The 19882-nt window shown below is 40.2% G+C and overlaps 1 protein-coding gene across 7 annotated transcripts in view; it reads right to left on the minus strand.

Annotated features, from left to right (window-relative positions):
- The window catches only part of LOC148411848 (uncharacterized), a 233151-nt gene that overhangs the window by 165941 nt on the left and 47328 nt on the right, over positions 1 to 19882 (minus strand). For all 7 annotated transcript variants that reach the window (XM_088434194.1, XM_088434192.1, XM_088434196.1 and 4 more), the window contains exon 5: positions 5941 to 6043. The gene's annotated coding sequence lies outside the window, so the exon portion shown is untranslated. The remainder of the gene's footprint in view (positions 1 to 5940; positions 6044 to 19882) is intronic.

Genomic DNA, 19882 nt, shown 5'->3' on the forward strand with positions numbered 1-19882 from the left:
GACTTCAAAGTCAAGATTTGACACGCCCACTCTTTTTATGCGGCCTGCAAAAAGCTAATTATGTCTTCGTTTTTTGGCTAAAACATCACATTTGCATGTAGACTTTAATTTTTTACAATTTTTGGAGAAACAAAAAGCATTCTTTAGCAGCAGTCCCCCTTTACTGGCCTCTGATTTCAATACTAAGTAAATATTTGAGGGTCATACTTAATTACGATTTATGTACTATACTTGAAAGTTAAGGCCCGGGGGGCATATTTTTTTATATGACCCACAAAACGTTAATTATGATTTGACGTTTCTGGCTAAAATACCAAATTTACAAGTAATCGTCGATTTTTATATTTTTAGGGGAATCGGCAATAATATTTTGGTTACCACTCCCCCTTTTGAAGAGATTTTACAGGCAAAGTAAATGTTTGACGATTTATGTGACTTCAAGGCCCGGGGGGCAAATGTGGCCTGCCACATCATTTTATATGGCCCGCGAAATGCGAATTATGATTTCAAATTTCTGGCTAAAATATAATATTTGTATGTAGTCTTCCATTGTTACTATTTTTGGGGGAAACAAGCGATTTTTTTGTTACAAATCCTCCTTTACTGGCCTCTGATTTCAATAAGAAGTAAATGTGTGACAATCATACTTAAAATGTGTTTGTTTTCACAGTCAAGGCCTGGGAGCCAGATGTGGCCTGCCAAGTCATATTATAAGCTGTCTATTACGTCAAGTTTCTGAGAAATAGAAAATTTGTATTCAATTTTGACAATTTTTGGAGAAAAACAAGCATTTTTTGTAACTGATCCGCCTCTTAAACAATTGTACTGTCCTCTGATTTGAACACTAAGTAAATGAAAGTGCGACATTCATACTAAAAATTCGTTTGACTTCAAAGTCAAGGGCCGGGGTCCAGACGTGGTCCGCTGCTTCAATTTATACAGCCCAAAAATGCAACCGAATTTCTGGCTAAAATACAAAATTTGTATTCAATTTTGACAATTTTTGGAGAAAAACAAGCATTTTTTGTAACTGATCCCCTCAAACAGATTGTACTGTCCTCTGATTTGAACTAAGTAAATGAAAGTGCGACATTCATACTAAAAATGTGTTTGATTTCATACTCAAGGCCCGGGGTCCAGACGTGGTCCACTACTTCATTTTATACAGCCCAAAAATGCAACCGAATTTCTGGCTAAAATAGAAAATTTGTATTCAATTTTGACAATTTTGGGAGAAAAACAAGCATTTTTTGTAACTGATCCGCCTCTTAAACAATTGTACTGTCCTCTGATTTGAACACTAAGTAAATGAAAGTGCGACATTCATACTAAAAATTCGTTTGACTTCAAAGTCAAGGGCCGGGGTCCAGACGTGGTCCGCTGCTTCAATTTATACAGGCCAAAAATGCAACCGAATTTCTGGCTAAAATACAAAATTTGTATTCAATTTTGACAATTTTTGGAGAAAAACAAGCATTTTTTGTAACTGATCCCCTCAAACAGATTGTACTGTCCTCTGATTTGAACTAAGTAAATGAAAGTGCGACATTCATACTAAAAATGTGTTTGATTTCATACTCAAGGCCCGGGGTCCAGACGTGGTCCACTACTTCATTTTATACAGCCCAAAAATGCAACCGAATTTCTGGCTAAAATAGAAAATTTGTATTCAATTTTGACAATTTTGGGAGAAAAACAAGCATTTTTTGTAACTGATCCGCCTCTTAAACAATTGTACTGTCCTCTGATTTGAACACTAAGTAAATGAAAGTCCGACATTCATACTAAAAATTTGTTTGACTTCAAAGTCAAGGGCCGGGGTCCAGACGTGGTCCGCTACTTCATTTTATATAGCCCAAAAATGCAACCGAATATCTGGCTAAAATACAAAATTTGTATTCAATTTAGACAATTTTTGGAGAAAAACAAGCATTTTTTGTAACTGATACCCCTCTTAAACAGATTGTACTGTCCTCTGATTTGAACACTAAGTAAATGAAAGTGCGACATTCATACTAAAAATGTGTTTGATTTCATACTCAAGGCCCCAGGTCCAGACTTGGTCAGCTACTTCATTTGATATGGCCCCAAAAATGCGACCAAATTTCTGGCTAAAACACCAAATTTGCAAATATTCTTCAATTTCTCAGGAAAAAAATCATCTTACCAATCTTCCTTTTGAACAAACTTTACTGGCCGCTGATTTCAATACTGCGTGCCGATCACACTTAAGATTTCTCTGACCTTTCCTGCCCATAACGGCACCCCGACAGAAACGCTAACTACAATGCTGCCCGGGAAAAAAAAAAACGAGTTTGACACCCCTGCTCTAGAAGTTCTTATCCAGCTTACGGCGCGGAGATGTTCGGGGCAGACCGAGTGGCGAGGTTGCGCCAGGGGGTCAGCATTCTCAAAGGGCGACCAATTGGATCATGACCCATGAGGGACAGATATGGGCAAGGGATTTAGTCGGGAAGGTCGCGCCCGGGTCAAGGAGTGTCTTGCATTCCAGACTCCTAATCCTCTCCCGGCAGTCTGGAGCGCCGGCCCTCTTGCCTCTCCGCACAAGCGTGTCCACACACACAAAACAAGCGCACCTCCGACTTAAGGAGAGCAAGTCTATGGTGATGGAGTGGATGAAGAGATTTAGGCTGCATGGGAATACTTCAAATCTCAATCCCGCCCCCCCGGCCAGAAGTCTCAGTCCACAACAAAGGATCCACATTAAGAAGTAGAACGTCAGTACGAGTATGATTTTTTTTTTTATTTCAATTAAGCCTGATCAAAGTGATGACTTCAATGTCGTCATCATTAGAGGTGCAGTGATGAATTGATTAACTAATCTCTCAAGTTGTATTCAAACACGTTTCTGTATGTATTAGCAAATTTAATTGAATGTTATTCATTTCTTTTCAAATTAAGAGCAGATTAAATGCAACATGAAGCAACGCATTTCTAAATTGGGCTATAATGACTTTTTTGTGACGTTTGTAAGCCTTAAGTTTTCACAAATGAGCATTGTCATCAGTTGGAGTGTCACTCTTGAATATTTTTATAATCGACAGCTATCGGTTATTCCATCGATTGAGTTCTCCCCAGTGGTTCTCAAATGGTGGAACGAGTACCCCTATGTGTATGTGAATATGTACATTTGTGTACATTTTAACGAGAGTTTTGGCAGGTATCAGCAAAAAGCAATTTAATGCTGTCAGTTTCTTTTCAAATTAAGAGCAAATTAAATGAAACATGAAATAACATATTTTGAAATTTGTTATAGTGGCTCCTAAGCGTAAATTTTAAACTAATGTGCTTTATCATTAGTAGGGCTGTCACTATTACATATTTTTGTAATTCTATCAGACAGAAAATATTCTCAGATTTCTCTAGTCTTATACGAAAGCTGACTAACATTGTGTTGAATCAAAATATTCAATTTTTCTCATATTTATTTTTATAATTTATTATTTTGTTTTAGTTCATTTTTATTTTACTGATTTTTTTTCAGATTTTTTTACTATTTATTTTTCTTTGGAAACCGTGATTTAATTTTTGCCAAATTCCTGACAAGGTGGGGATCAAACCAGCAGCAAAATTATGAAAAAAGTTATTAAAAAATGCCGTGCACTTTAACCACAGGATAGAAGTTAAATTCATTGATGAATTGACCGATTAATTGACAGACAGTTATCAAAAAAAAAACAAATAAAACTTAAAATACGCCTTTCATATCGTTATCATTCATCATTCACCCCCCCAAAATGAAAATCAAAGAGCTCAAATTTAAGACGCCAACGTCCTTAAACGAGCCAAACCCATAAAAAAAAAAAAAATGTTCTGGTTACATATAACGCTGAATAAACAGCTGTCCCGAAACTAGCAAAGAGCGGGACTATTTTTAAAACGGGCCGCACTTAATTGCCACCTTCTTGTAGACGTGGTATTAAATTCGAGCGGGAGGGAGAGCGAAAAAAAAAAAAAAACGCAGCCTCCTCGCGCTCATCTTCTTCAAGGGAGACGGCGTGGACTCGGGTTGCCCTCTCGGCCCCCCAATCCCTGACCTTCTACTTATCCGCCCGCCCGCCCGCCCGCCTTCTACTGGGCCGTCCGCTTTTACCCCATGCTGAGACACCAGAGTGGCGGGGACGTGGGTAATTTGTCAGGGCAAGCCACCCCCCCCCCCACCCCCCCAGGGGCTGCTACCTTTGTGTATGTATTAGGGGAGGGGAATCGGGGGGGGGTCCCTCCAACTATGTCGCCGCCGCACGGTCCCGGCCGCCCCAGACGAGAAGCGGCGGAGATCTCGACTATTTCAAACGCGCGACAACTGGATACGTGCCGGGCCGACGCCGAGCGCCGCCTTTTTGGAAAGGCGTCTACGGTACATCCGCATACTGGAAGGCTACTGGAACACAATGGAGACTACAGTCCATCCCATGTCTCGTTCAATAAAATTGGAAAATACAATTGTAGTGGTAGCTCTCAGCGTATTTTATTCAACAACTCCAGAATATATATATGTACCTTTTTTTTTTTTTTTCTGGGGCGTCTGCTGGAAAATTGTGTCAATAATCATATTTTTTGGGAGAAATGTTTATTTATAATTATTTCTTTTATGACACTTTATTTTTATTTTTATTATTATTATTTTATTATTTATTTTATTTTATTTTATGGGGGGGTGGACATATATTAATAATAATAATAATAATATATTAATAATAAAGTTGAAGATTTATTTTTGTGAAGAGATCGCTACTGTAACCCCAAAACGGGACTCTTTAAGTTTAACATTTTTCTGTGGACAAATAGGTATTTATTTATTTTTGAGAACAGGTCTGACAGTTTATATTGATATTCTTGGTGGAAAAATATTTCTTAAAAATTAAGTTATTTCTTTTAATAATGTATATGACCCAAAAGCAGACCGTTTTTTTTTTTTTGTTTTTTTTTGTGTGACCAAAAAAAATAAAGTGTGAAAGGGCCTAAGTGTGAAGTGTATAAGTGCAACATATGAATTTCAGTCTTTTTTTTTCTAGTTTCAGGCACTTTGATGCACTTTTTTCAGTTTTAGACTAAGCTATAACGCATATACACACTGTAAAAAATGACCAGACATTGAAAGTTGATTTATATTGCTTTTTCTTTTGTTAATGTTAAAAAGGACACAGGTTTAGGTATTGTTTTAACATTTTACAGTTAATCAAAAACTTTTTTCTTTCCTGGGGGGGCTTGGCAAAATACTATAATTGAGAAGCACTGGGTTACGGGGTACTTGGCTGAAAAGATACATGATTGAAAAAGAACCACTGTGAGAAAGCGACAGAATTTGATTGTCAAATAAATCTTATACACCGGCGCGTCCTTTATTAGAGGAATTACGGTAGTCGATTAATCGAATAACCGTTTTTCCATCGTTTGACTTTACGGGGCTTTTAATCGCTCGAGTACTCCGACTTGGTTCCTACCCTCGAGCGCTCCGCCAGCCTGCCGATTTGGCCGAAGGGCAAACGCGGGGGGGCGGGCAGTGTTGGGTTTGAACCTGTCGAGATTGACTCTACGAATCACAGCGCGCGCGCAAAACACACAAACGCGGGGCGACAAAACGACTCCATCTGTGGCCTGGATGGCACGTAAGGCGGCAGTCAGTAAAGCGGCCAGGCATGGGCCGGCCTCCTACTGTTTGTTTTGGAGTGGCCCTCCTCCTGCAGCCCCCCCCTCCCCCCCACTTCCTATTCCACTACACCATAGCAAAGAGGGCCAAATAAAACACGGGCTAAACATAATGTAGCAGCATGTCAGCGGCAGGGGCCCGGAGCGAGGCTGAAACATGAACCGCCGTGTACCAGCCATTAGGAGCGCGGCGAGGGCGGCTACGGTTTCTCCGCCGCGCCGTATGTCGTCCCGCGGCGGGCAAAAAGCGCGTACGCGAGCGGGCCGTACCGTTGACTGATGCGTCCGCGGTCGAGCGCGCCGGAGAGAAGTCCCGGTGGGGGACTACCTTCCCCTTGGGCCCGCCTCCATCAATCTCGGTCTTGGGAAAGACCTGACAAGAGGGAGGAGAAGGTTTAAAAAAAAAAAAAAAAAAGGAAAAAGGTACTAAGTAAAATAAACGCAACCTGGGAAATGCGGCGGAGCAAGTGAAGTGGCGGCATAGACGTCAAACGGGAAGAGTGTTTTTGTTTTAGGTCACCTCGTGAGTCACTATGTCAGCTTGTCATCGCCAAAGCTTTGAACTTCAAAGCTTGTTTGAGGGCCAGGCCGCAGAATCGGTCGACAAAAAAAAAAAAAAAAGTGCTAAAGTGCCATAAAATTAATTGTAAAAAAAAAAAAATAAGGTATTCAACTAGTGTCCTGATTGCATAATTAACTCATACAATCCCAGATGTAATTTTTTTAGGTATCTTTAAAGAGTCTAGACGTTCAATTACATATACTGTATTTCTTTGTTCATTTTTTTTTTTCAAGGGCCAAAAAATATACCTGGTACTGAATGAGTTTCTATGAAAACCATTCAAAATCTTCATTTAAACTACATCGAACAATGGAAAAAAAACAACAACAAAAACATGCTACCCAACATGCTAAAATTAACATTTATTGCATGTATGTATATTTATGTACTATACATACAAATATTGAATATATATACAACATTATATATATATATATATATATATATATATATATATATATACACAAATAGTATATATAATTTTACATATAAACACCTATGCAGTGTAGATGTATACATTTGAATACCATAATGTATACATACATATATACTGTATATACTGTGTAGATGTATATATATATATATATATATATATATATATATATATATATATATATATATATATATATATATGTATACCATAATGTACAGTATACATACGTACAGTATATACTGTATGCCTTTGCATTAAATTATACAAAAAACATGATCAAAACAAATATGAAACCAAAACTATTCCTACAGAAACTTATATATATATATATATATATATATATATTTTTTTTTTTTTTTCAACCAAGTATTAAAACTTAATTTGAGCCGGTGTGCGTAACTACAACACACACCAAAGGTCGAATTTTTGAGACAAGTGTCCCTAATGTTTCGGCGGAAAACTGATGCGAAAAACAGAGCAGGAGGGAGTCGTCGGCGTGTAACAAAAAAAGCCCTTGTGGTGCGAACACTCGCGGTCGCAGAGGACTGTTGCACGACATCCCATAATTTGACACGGTCGAGGTGAGAGCGAATGTCTGCTGTGGTCTTGCTGCGCTGACAACGTCCTCTAATTCGACATTCCACAAGACTCTGCCGAGGACGAATTAAAATGATTTAGGAGACATTTAAAGTATAGCTCTGTTTACTCGCCGCCACTCGGGGCGCTCGCGGGGGAGGAGCCGCGGCCTTCGACGGCGGATGAAAGCACACGTGGAAATGCTATCGGCCGGCTCCGGGCTTCCGGCTCGGGTCGGGGCCGGAGGACGGCGGAGGTGAGAAATACTTGCGTCCGCGGCGTCTCCGAGAGCTGGGAGACGCGTCAGGAATTTCTCACGCCTCGGAGGGAAGCCGAGTTATGGGCACGCGCTACGGGAGTAGCTTGGGTCCGCGGATTCCCCGCGGTCCGCAAGTTGTGGCTTGGGTGTCCCCAAAAATGACGAGAGGAGAGTAGGCAACACGCGAGGGAGCTGAAATTTCACCCGGATGGTGACAGCATGTCAAAATTTAACATGCCTGGACCACTTACGCTAGTTATCACGCTACCAGGAGTGTGCCATCCCTTAGCTGAAATATTGCGAAAATGATGCGGAAAAAAATGACCCAAAAATGATCGAAATGCTGCATATGCAAATTACGTTGTATATCGTTGATATCAAAACTGAGTTTCCAAATAGGTTATTGTAAATCCCTTGATGATGTTGCATATTTTATTTCAAGTGTATATCTACATGTGGGTAGTGATGGGAAAATGAAGCCTTACAAAACACTAGATTTTTTTTAGGCCCTCTAGATGGCACTCTTGGTTTCACCCATGTGTAGTATTTTGCCCGTTTTTGCTCATTTTCTTCATCATTCTCCCATTTTAGCCAAGTGATGGCACACCCCTAGTTGTGTGATAACAAAGCAGTTGTGCCATGTTAACATGTTGTCACCTACTAGGTGAAATTTCAGCTCCCTAGTGTCTTCTTTGTGTTTTCCCCTATTGTTAAGACTGAAAACTTGGACAAAATAGCAGGATCCAAAAAGATAAACGATCCAATGTAAATTCAATACAGTTTCATTGTGCAAGATTTTATCTTTTAAACCAAGAGCATCATCTAGAGGAGTTAAAAAAAAATGTTTCACGAGGCTTCGTTTTCCGATCACAACATATGTGGACCACTACGCCAATAAAACGTATAATAAAGTTTTTTGTGTGCAAAAACAAGTTTATTTTCTACTCCGTAGGTACTGCGATTTTGGAAAATGTAACCCGCGTGATAAACCGGGTAACACTTTACTCTTTATGTTATTATTTGCGAGCCGCTGCTTTTGAATTAGCTGAATGAATAAATCCGACGAGATGAATAACTAAGCTCATACGAAAAAAAAAGCGCAAAACTGTTGATACTAAAAATTCTTAGTGGGCCACATTCAACAAGGGAAATGACACATGTGGCCCGCAACCCGCACTTTGGCCACCCCAGCAATCCAAAGCAAATGTCGCGTCAGCTAAAAGTCTCAAAGATCCAATCCAGAACACCGAAGACTCGTCCTGTCGAGGAAAAGGAGATCAGGGCGGAATGTAGCCGTGTCAACAAATAATACTTTTGACAATGCCTTGTTATTGGCGGCGCTATAAGTAGAAGCGTCGGACGGTTTGGGCTTTTTCTTTTTTTAGCTTGGCCCATTCCGGCGAGGCGGCTCAAATCTTGGCTCCGCGGAGGCGAGAGGAAGCCGCGGAAGGAAATGGAGCGAGCGAGAATGAATGAGGCTTGCAGAACAAGAGCCGGAGCTGGTGCGGAGAGTTAGTTTACAGTGCAATCAGCATTAAGGAAATTGGTTTGCGCTAGCGCTGAGAGTTGAGCGCGGTGATTGATGCTAAGCTAGGCTAGCGGGGGAAGGAAGTGGAGAAATTAGCGGCGGGCCAGGGCACAGGGAGCTGTCAACTACTTCCTGGTCAGAGCGCGGTGTGAAGTACGCTTCCTGCCGACGGCCCTCGTGTGAAGTGCGCACTTTGACGCAATTTCCAACCGTAACCAACGTCGAATTGGGCAGTTTTGCTCGTGTGAAATGGGAGACGCTTTTTTGGGATGCAAAATAAGTCAGACTTTGAGTTGAAGAAATGTGACATATGTTATGATATTGACAGTTATTGTTTGAGGAAATGTATAAGATATTTTTGATAGATATGTTTAAATGTTTACTGAAAAAAAATCCCTTTTTTACGCAACAGTATATGTGTAGCTAGCCGATGTTATAGGAGAGTATTTAGAGAGATTTGGAACCAAAAAAAAGAGATGCAATATCTTTTGATAAAAAATATATATATCTGTCAAAACTCTTTGGTCAAATGTATTACAAAGTATTGTTTTTCCCAGGAGAAATTAGCAAAAAAAGTTTAGCAAGCATAAAGTCTATGAGATTGAAGGACGGTCAAGCTAGTTTATGTGGTTTCAGAGATAAGCTAGAAGAAAAACGTGAAATATGATTGGCGATTGCATTAATTGATGATTACTTCATAACGATGTTCATAGTTTAAGATTTTGTAAAAGAAGAAAAAATCTGCGGAAATTTAATTGTGTTTTTCAGTTTACACAAAAGGCTAATGCAGCAGTATACCTTAGCTGATAGCAGTGTAGCCTGTTTTCAGAAGCATTTTAAACATATAATAAAGAAGGGTTATCCCTTCTCGTCATATTTTGTCGGATTTCACACAAAAATATTTAGCAGGCATAAAATATATGAGGTCGAAGGGCTACATAGTCAAGATAGCTTATGTGGTATAGCAGATAGCATTTAGCGAGATTCGGAACAAAATATGAAGTATAATTAGCAATATTTTAGATTTAAAAATGATTGAATTCAAAACTATGTTTATAGTTCAATATTTTATTTAAAAAACATACATATCTGTGGAAAGTTATTTGGGTTTTTCAGTTTACATAAAAAGACGAATTTAGCAGTATAGCTTATCTCATGCTACATGGACAAGCTAGCTCATGGAGTAGAGGAGGTAGTATTTAGTGGTATTTGGTCCCAAAAAAAACAAGTAAAATGAATTGGATTTTCTAGAAACCTGACATATTACAAAAAAACTCACACCATGTTGTTTATGTATATTTATGTATAGTTTGTTAGCATTAAGCTAAGCCTACTTTTTAGGGCGAAACTATGTTGTTGCTGTAAATAAGGTTCTGCAAAGACACTGTACTGATGCATTTTCAACAAACAGTATTAATATACACGATTTCATACATTAGGTGACACGGTTAACGGTCAAATTGGATTTAAAACGCTTAAGTCATCGAGAATTCAGCACCCCGCCGTAATTAGCAGAATATATAAAAATGTAAAAGCGACGTGTGCTCGCAGCTGTTGAATGAAAAGTGAATGAGCTACTGTTCTCACGCCAGCGCCCAAAGCCACGGTCCCGAGGGGGCGGGACGACATCGTTCCCACTTCCTAATGATTCCGCAAAATTCCCCGCTAAAAATAGTCGACATATCACAGAATGTTTGGTCACGGTCACGTACGGTAAGCATGGGAGTCTTGTTAAGGAAATGTTGAAAAGTTCTTAACAGTGAAAAGGGTAAATAAGCACTTGATTTTCTGGATTTGTGCCCCCCCCCCCCAAAAAAAAAGTGTTTTTCTGCTGCATGTTCTTTTGTTTTTGGGGTCCACAGGGGTTGGAGCTCAAGTTGCTGGCGACTAGCAACGTACTTGAGATTTTCAGTGTGTTTCCGACACAAATCTTGCGAGAGCACGCACAGCGAAACCCGAGCGCGCACACTGACTCATCCCAAAACTGTTTTGGAATCATGATTTAAGAGTCCTAATGTGACAACCATGTGCAGAATCACGCTGGGACTGGACTTGTTTCCATATGCAAAGACGCTCACCGTTCCAAAAGGAAACGCAGCGGTGCAAAATTTTGTCGATTTTTTTGAATGTCTGCACTTAACTTTATGTATTTTTCTTATTCTTAGTCACTCCATTTGAAAAGATGTGATTTCAATTCATATTTCAGTGGATCGATTGAGATTAGCGCTAGCAGTGACATCACATGACAAAAAAAATCGGGTTGTTTTGGATGTGACGAAACAGAAATATGAGAAAAATGACCAACCCCCAAAAGGCATATTAACATTAAAAGCAAAAACATTCAACATCTTTCAACTACTTTTTACAGCATTCAAACAGGTTGGATGTTTGGCTAAGCAAGGAGTGTCAAACATACGGCCCGCGGTCGGTTCTGTCCCGCAAGTGGGCTAAATCCGGCCCGTGAGATGATTTTGTAAAGTATAAAAATGAGCAGAATTTTGAAAAACTTGAAACGTTTTATGATTATTAGTAATGTTTACGTTTTATTATTAATGGTAATGCTGTGCTTTCAGTATTTAGAGGACAGTTTTAATAATAATTGCGAAAAATTATTCAACCCCCAAATCCTGTTTATTCACCTCAGGCACGGTAATTTTGCCATTTGCTGTGTGAAAATGAAATTACAGTTTGTCATATTGTAAAAAAAAAGTTGTGTTAGATATTACCAAAATATTGATCAAAAACACTTGTAACAAGCCGCAAAAAAAAAAGGGTCATTTTGTACAAATCAACCTCAAAAATTCAGTAACTAACCAGAATCTTGGGTCAAATTGTCCAATAATTTGTGTTACTTTCAACCCTTCTGTTTTAAAAAAAACAGAGAGCATTCAGAACACATCAAAATCCCACAAGTTAGATTCCTAATGACTCAATCCCAAGCAACCCGATTGAAACACATCTTTGACGTCTATAGCCGCCAATGGTAGTCAGTGAGTTGAAATGGGTCTTCCATATCACTCAAAGTAAAAAAAAAAGAAAAATAAATATATATATATATATATATATATATATATATATATATATATATATATATATATATATATATATATATATATATATATATATATATATATGTTACAGTTCACACTACATCATTGCATGTAGTTTATGACTTCTAAATCTACAGTAGGGGAAGAGTGAGTCGCTGAAAACGTTCGATGATAGATTTGCGGGAGGCGAAATCGCTTTTGAGAGGGATGAAAGCAGAAATTTCGGGCGCGTACAAAACGGCCGTCGGGAGTCCAGCCATCTTCACGTGCAACAGACTTGCACTTAAGGACAGAGCGCGAGCATTTCCGCTACCTCGGAAGGATAACTCATCAAAAGGAAGCCTTGAGAGCGAGCATCAGCAAACTCGCCCGGGCACATGAAGCGTCAAGGCGGCTTGAACCGGCGCAGTCTTGAGGGCACCGTGTCAAAAGCGGGCCCGGCGCTTGCCAACAGTGGTGCCGCGTCAAGCTTTTGACAATGGCAGTCGCGGTGTACACGCAGTGTAATTAAGCGATAGAGGACGTGGCGGCGAGGAGGAAGGGCCGCACTTGTGCCCTTGATACTCGGGTGTTGGCGTTGACGGCATTTTTTCTGACAGCTTCATCTCGTCGGCCTTGCGAGAACGCCTTACATCTCCTGACGTGCGCTTTACTCATCGCTGCCTCAGCGTGACGAGGAGGAGGGGGAGGGTTAGTTCCGTGGGGGTCTGAGTAGTGAGTCGGCCATATTTGTTGTTTAGAATTGATAAAATCTCCTTTTTATATATGTATTTTTTGTGGAAAATATCCGCAACTACCGCAGCTATTTTCAAGTTATTGTGCTCTTTCTATCACCTTAAAATTCCATGATGGATAATAGGAAACTAGTCGCTGTCATCAACGGGGTAGGAGCTCACTTTAGCCTGGGTTGTTAGTGAAAGTTATGGAGAGAATGAATGGCATGTCCCTCGCATTCAATTAGGTAGCAAAAAAAAAAAAAACGTCAAAGTACTTATTAAACTGAAACTATACTGTAGTTGCGTATCTATGCAAAAACTCAATCAAGTCTCTAATATATACATATATATATATATACATATATATATACATATATATATATATATATATATATATATATATATATATGTTTTTTATTATTATACTTATTTTTAATTAATTTATAATAAAAAATCAATTTATTTATATATTTACATACACATGTAGTTTATATATATATATATATATATATATATATATATATATATATATATATATATATATATATATATATATATTAGTGTCATTTATTCCTCCCGAAAATACAGTTTCAATGAATGTTTTGATGCATATGTTTATGGAATAACTTTTTTAGATGCGCATATTGTTGATTTTTGTTTTTCTAATAAATTAAATTCAGGAAGCTTCCGGGGTCACAATCCTGCCTTAAAATTTACGTGAAAAAAAAAAAAAAACACCCTAGTTCTGGAAACTACCGTTAAAAGAAATATTACACATATTACTTATCTTTGTTTACGAACAAATTTCAAGGAGGAACAAAATTGCAACCTATGAAATTCTCTCAAGACGGAAGCCCGGGAGCAAAGACGGACATTTTAGGCGAACTCATCTTTGACACTTCCAGGCAGTATTGAGTTTCCGTCCCATCCCTTTCTTGCGCTCTCTCGCAGTGGCTGAGCGTGGTGATTTATCTGATGGAAGGAATTCTACACAGGGCCCGGGCTCCGCTGGTATCCCTCCACAGTAACCTTTTCCCCCCACCAGATGTTCCGCTCTCCAAACACGCTAATGTTCATCCCCAAATCCCCGTACAAACATATCAAGTGGTGGCTACATGTTTACGCTGGCCGCCGGCCGACACAAGCGACAGGGCCGGCGACACCAGTGTTTCGGGGGGCGGGCCGGGCCGGGCCGGGCCGATCGGACAGACAGACGGCGATGTCGGACATATGCTCGAGCCAGCTGACGACACGCCGATGACCTGGAGGGGTAAGCGGAGATGATGAGGGGGGTTCCGAGAAGGGGATTGATCACTCCTACGGATGGCTGATACTTGAAGATGGACCGCGGCATCTGCGTTTTTTTTTTTTTTTTTACTTAAGGTTTTCTATGGTGTTGCAGTTTACTAAGCTAGGAGGAAGCACAGGCCTCCTCATGTTACATTATGTGAGCTTACTCGATTTATAAAATGAAGCTGAACAACCCCGCAATGTGAAGTCGGATTTTTTTTTCCGATTCCATATCTTCAAATTATATTAATCTTTTTCAGACATATAGTGTTTGACTGTTTTTCACAATTTCAGTGTTCCTTATTGGGTACCATGACGCCTCTTCCTGTTACACAACACTTGACAATCTTTGTTGACTAAAGTCCAGCTTTGTTGACTAAACCAGCTAGCTTGCAAGCTAGCTGTTAGCTAGTGCCTCTGGTCGCACCATGGAGAGCTGGTGAGATAAATTCCAGTTATCATATGGTTCAAATGGATATAATCAAACTTGTAGGTGTGCGTTAGCATTAGAAAGATGCTAAAGACATAAGTTTAAGTAGCATATTTTTGCATAAACGTGACCTTGGCCCAAACCTGTTAGTTTGCAAGCTAGCTGATAGCTAGTGCCCCTTCTCGCAGCATAAGCTGGTCAAATAAATTCATCAGACAGTTTTGATGGATATTATTTTACATATAGGGATTTGTCGGCATTAGAAAGATGCTAGTTTAAAATCTTTTAGCTTACAACCCAGCATGTAGCTGGAGCTACATATCAGATGGTTTAAGAGGACATCGTTTTGCGACTCAAATGTGTAGGCATACGTTAGCATTAGAAAGATGCTAGCTGAAGTTTTAGAAAGATGCTAGCTTAGTAGCATCTATTTATAAAAACTGACCTCGGCCCAAAGCTGCTAGCTTGCATGCTAGCTGGTTCTAGCGTCTCCTGTCGCAGCATGGTGACTTGGTTAAATAAATTTCACAGCTAAAGAGGCGATAATTTTGCGCCCGAAACACGTACACGTGTGAACGTTAAAAAAAAAAGCTAAATGAAGAATTACAAAACATACTATCTTAAGTGACATCTTTTTCTATAAACAAGACATTTTGATGTCTTGTTCCGTGGGCAAAGTAACTTTCACGCAAACTCTATTTCAGGTCATGGACCAGGTGGACATTTACTACGACACGGATGTTTTTGTTGTTGGGGTTATTTGCGGAATTGTTATTTTCTTTTCAAGTGACTTCCTTCTGGGTTCTTGATCGGTCAAATCGGTTTTCCAGTAAGCCGACATGGACACACCTGTTTATTTATTTCTCCTAGGGAATATGCAGCGCAGACGCCGTACTCTGACTGTTCGGGCGTAGGAGGAGAAGAAGCTGCAGCAGCCGGTGATGCTGCCCTCCCAGTGACCTCCCCCATGACACAATGAGCCCCAAATGGCAGACATGAGCGAGGATCAAGTGCTTCAAAGTGCGCCGGCAGAGATAAACCCCAACAGGCCCTCTTTGAATGATAAACTGTTTTTTTCTTTTTTTTTTTCCTTGTAGAAATTATGTTGCTACCATGACACCTGGATTGCATAGAGCCAACACCTCATCCGGTTAATGGATGAGGGCAAATAAAGACCTCAGTTGGAGTACCGAAGATGCAGACATGAGTCTATTTTATTTTTATTTTTTTTAATGGTGGACTCCTTCTTTAGTTGCCAAATGTAATTTACTTGTGTTAAATACCAGTGGTGCGGGATTTTACTGTAAGACCAAAAAGTCAGGTCAGCTATATTAACTTCTCAGTTTAGCTAACCGATAGCTAGCGATTAGCTTAGCTTCTTGGAGATTCCACTCTAAAATGAAAACATTAAGTAATGTACAAATCAGTTTGGAACCATTAACAAAAACTGTTGAGAAGTTTAGATGTTGAGAAGCTGATAAATGTGAAATATGAGCTAAATGCTAACAAAGCTCATCGTCAACATTAGCTTAGCTACTTGGCGATTCGGCACTATTTGAAGAGTAATGAAACAAAGTTTCAGAACCATCAACAAAACTCAGTGATACCGAATGTGTTAGCACAGATACTCATTGTCAGATGTTGAGAAGCTAAAGACGCTAATGTAAGCACAGTCTGCGCTAAATGCTAACAGAGCTCATTGTCTGACCTTTTGAACGAAGAGAAACATTTGCACAAGCACCGCTAAGTAACGTTAGCATGAATGCTAACACCAGTATAGTACGTAGCAGCCATCACTCTCGGTTGTGCTTTTCTTTCACATGACAGTTCTTTAACAGCGTTCTTTTACCAACAGACAAGAGTTCCAGAAAAGTGTATGACCCCCGCTGTGAGAAATTTCCATTTTTCTTCTTTATTCATAATCACTGGATTCAGAGCGTCAACCTCAGGTGCACATGACCATTTTGTCAAACAAGGCTGAGTACCTTCTAATCTATAATTAGTCAATTCTTTGTGGCCCTCCATCGCAAGCTGGACACGCTTACCTTGGTTTATTGTTGTCATCTGTATTCCGTGCCCGCTGCGGCGGGGAAAGAACCATCATTGATTTCCTTTTCCCTTATCGTAATGGAAGTATGAAAGGTTTGAGTGGTTCCTATTTACGAGTGACGCCTTCCTCCACTACTTAGCCTTGAGGCCATTGAAAGGATGGAGAGCAACAAGGGCAACCAAAAGCTGTTTGGTAAACACCTCGCAATGTCTGTGCAAAAAAGCGGTCTAAGGCTGAGGCGCGCGGACTTTGTGTTTTTCATTTCAACGTTTTATATTTACGACTGACCGGTATTTTTTTTTTTTTTTGCCCGATAGTAGGTTAGGGCTTTAAAGAAAAAAGTTACAGAGAGTTTGGGTACTGGAAGTGGTGTTATAAAAGCTAAAAAGCAGGCTACACAATATTACACAATTTTCCTATCATAGCCTTGAAATACTCTAAAAACGTGGGCAGGTGATTGTAAGCACGTAGGATAGATTCAGAATTGAAATTTTGTGAAAACTGCTGTAAACTTACTGTCATTTCGTGATTAAATGTATGCATTACAAAGGGTTACCATAGCAGTGGGTCTCAAATTCAGATATAAGCAGAACTAATTCAATGTTTTTTAAGGCCGTGACCGGAGCAGTACATTTAACTTTTCAAATTGAGAGCAAATTAATCGGAACAACCCAAGTCTAAATTGTAGAAAAGTGACTCTTTTTGGAATCATGCTCTGATTCGCGTTAAGTTCAATAACAGGACATGGTCATGGTCAACTGTGAACCGGTTTTCAAAAGTTACAATTAAAACAATGTTAACACAATCGTCTGGAGTTGCTAGTATCGAGAGATACCGCTACAAATTTGGTTTGAAATCAGACGGGGATGGCCCAGCACCTTGTTTTCATCCAAAAATGCCGTCAGGTCAATTTTGTCTCAGGGAGACAGCAAAGATAGCCGTCCAAACGTTATCGAAAAGGCCGGGATGTCCTCACACTAGGACTTCGGACTTATCTCCAATAAATCACAAGATGGAGAGCAAAAACAAATGTCCACCACGGTAGTCACAAATAAATAGGCTGTGTCTCAGAAGACTGATGTCCAAACAACAAAGCTTCAGGCGGCCTTTTGCACAGTAGTGTAAATTAGCTAAAAGCTATTATATTTCCCGTTTTGAACATCGGGAGCGGAAAAAAAAAACCTGCGCCCATCGAAACAACCTCACAGAAAAAAAAAATTCATTAAAAATGTTCGTTCTCCCGCCCTCAAAAGCAGGTCCCACTTTGGTCCAATAAACCCTTTTTAGATGCGTGCATAAGGGTTAATAAAAATTAAGGCGCTTGCCTGCTTTTATTTTGGTATTTTACAGGTCGCATAATTCTACTTGAGCTGCCGTTTCATGTCGGAGTAATGTGAGATACCTTTAATCTCCGGGCTGACTTCTTCGCTTTATGATGAGGCCGAGTGGAGAAACAGAAGGAAGGGCGAGCGCTTTTTACCGGTAATAAAGCCGAAAGAAAAGAGGAAGGCCGGCGCTGGAGCTGTCAGCTCGCAATCTAAATGCATGCGGGATTGCTTTTAAAGTGGGTGCCGCTGAGATCCCGCTATGATGTTAAGGCTTCTCTTGACGGGTGGTAAAAGCCCAAGAAAAATCTCGCAAAGGGGAACAAGTCGCGGCTTTCTTCATAAAAAGGAAGCGGAGAAGAAAAAAAATGTCCTCCTGCGCCGATGTCACATTGATTATGCCGATCATAAACCGCATTTGTTTACCCCTCGCTCCGAGCTGTCAGTCATCCGTCGGCGGAGATGAGAGCAAGTCACACTAAAAGCCATCTTTTCCGTGTTTTCCCCGCATTTGCGGGTCACGCCGCCGAGAAAGACGCTCCCGGCGGACGGCGTTTTTCCGCCGCGCTCCGGTATATTAATTGCTTTTTAATGTCAGCCTCCTCTGCTGGAAGTTGTCGCGTACTAACAAATCAACAACAATAAGGTTCTTTAATGTCGCCGGCCACGGCTTAAAAGGGTACGCTTCCTGAATAATCCATGGCTGGCTGCGAGAACGGTAGAGTGGGAACAAGAGGCCATTTGGCTTCCTTTGCGCCGTGTCCCAAGTGTCCCCTGCTCCCATCTGTGCGCATGTTGCAATATGGGACTTTGGTGCGAGCGATGATGGCAAGATGTAATAGTGATCCGGCTAATCCGGCTAACCCGATGAAGCAATGTGACATGCGCTTCCCCCCGCGTTTTCGTCTTAAACCGCAACTTGGGGCAAAATTGGACTTTGCCATCCATTATTAATCCATACACTTATCAAGGAAGGCTCATTGTTCTGCGCCGCTCTTCTGAGTAGCGTTACGGAACAGAAACAAGTAATATGCGAAGATATAGCGATCGACTATTATAAAACCTTTTGCGAAAGAATCCACGCTGCGCCAAAAGAACTAGCTTTGTCTTAAAATGTTTTTAAGTGTCCAAAAATGCGTCATATCAAGCCAGGCTGCACCAAAAGAACTAGCTTTGTCTTAAAATGTCTTTGAGAAGTGTCCTCAAATAAAATGTCTTTGAGAAGTGTCCTCAAATGCGTCATATCAAGCCACGCTGGACCAAAAGAACTAGCTTTGTCTTAAAATGTCTTTGAGAAGTGTCCTCAAATGCGTCATATCAAGCCACGCTGGACCAAAAGAACTAGCTTTGTCTTAAAATGTCTTTGAGAAGTGTCCTCAAATGCGTCATATCAAGCCACGCTGGACCAAAAGAACTAGCTTTGTTTTAAAATGTCTTTGAGAAGTGTCCTCGAATGCGTCATATCAATCCACGCTGCACCAAAAGAACTAGCTTTGTCTTAAAATGTCTAAGTGTCCTCAAATGCGTCATATCAAGCCACGCTGCACCAAAAGCCCCTAGCTTTGTCTTAAAATGTCTTTGAGAAGTGTCCACAAATGTGTCATATCAAGCCACGCTGCACTAAAACACCTAGCTTTGTCTTAAAATGTCTTTGAGAAGTGTCCTCGAATGCGTCACATCAAGCCACGCTGCACCAAAAGCACCTAGCTTTGTCTTAAAATGTCTTTAAGTGTCCTCGAATGCGTCATATCAAGCCACGCTGCACCAAAAGCACCTAGCTTTGTCTTAAAATGTCTTTAAGTGTCCTCAAATGCGTCATATCAAGCAACGCTGGACCAAAAGAACTAGCTTTGTCTTAAAATGTCTTTGAGAAGTGTCCTCGAATGCGTCATATCAAGCCACGCTGCACTAAAACACCTAGCTTTGTCTTAAAATGTCTTTGAGAAGTGTCCTCGAATGCGTCACATCAAGCCACGCTGCACCAAAAGCACCT

The sequence above is a fragment of the Hippichthys cyanospilos genome, chromosome 15, assembly GCF_059441005.1.
Source record: "Hippichthys cyanospilos isolate Australia breed blue-spotted pipefish chromosome 15, RoL_Hcya_1.0, whole genome shotgun sequence".
In the NCBI taxonomy this organism is placed as follows: Eukaryota; Metazoa; Chordata; class Actinopteri; order Syngnathiformes; family Syngnathidae; genus Hippichthys; species Hippichthys cyanospilos.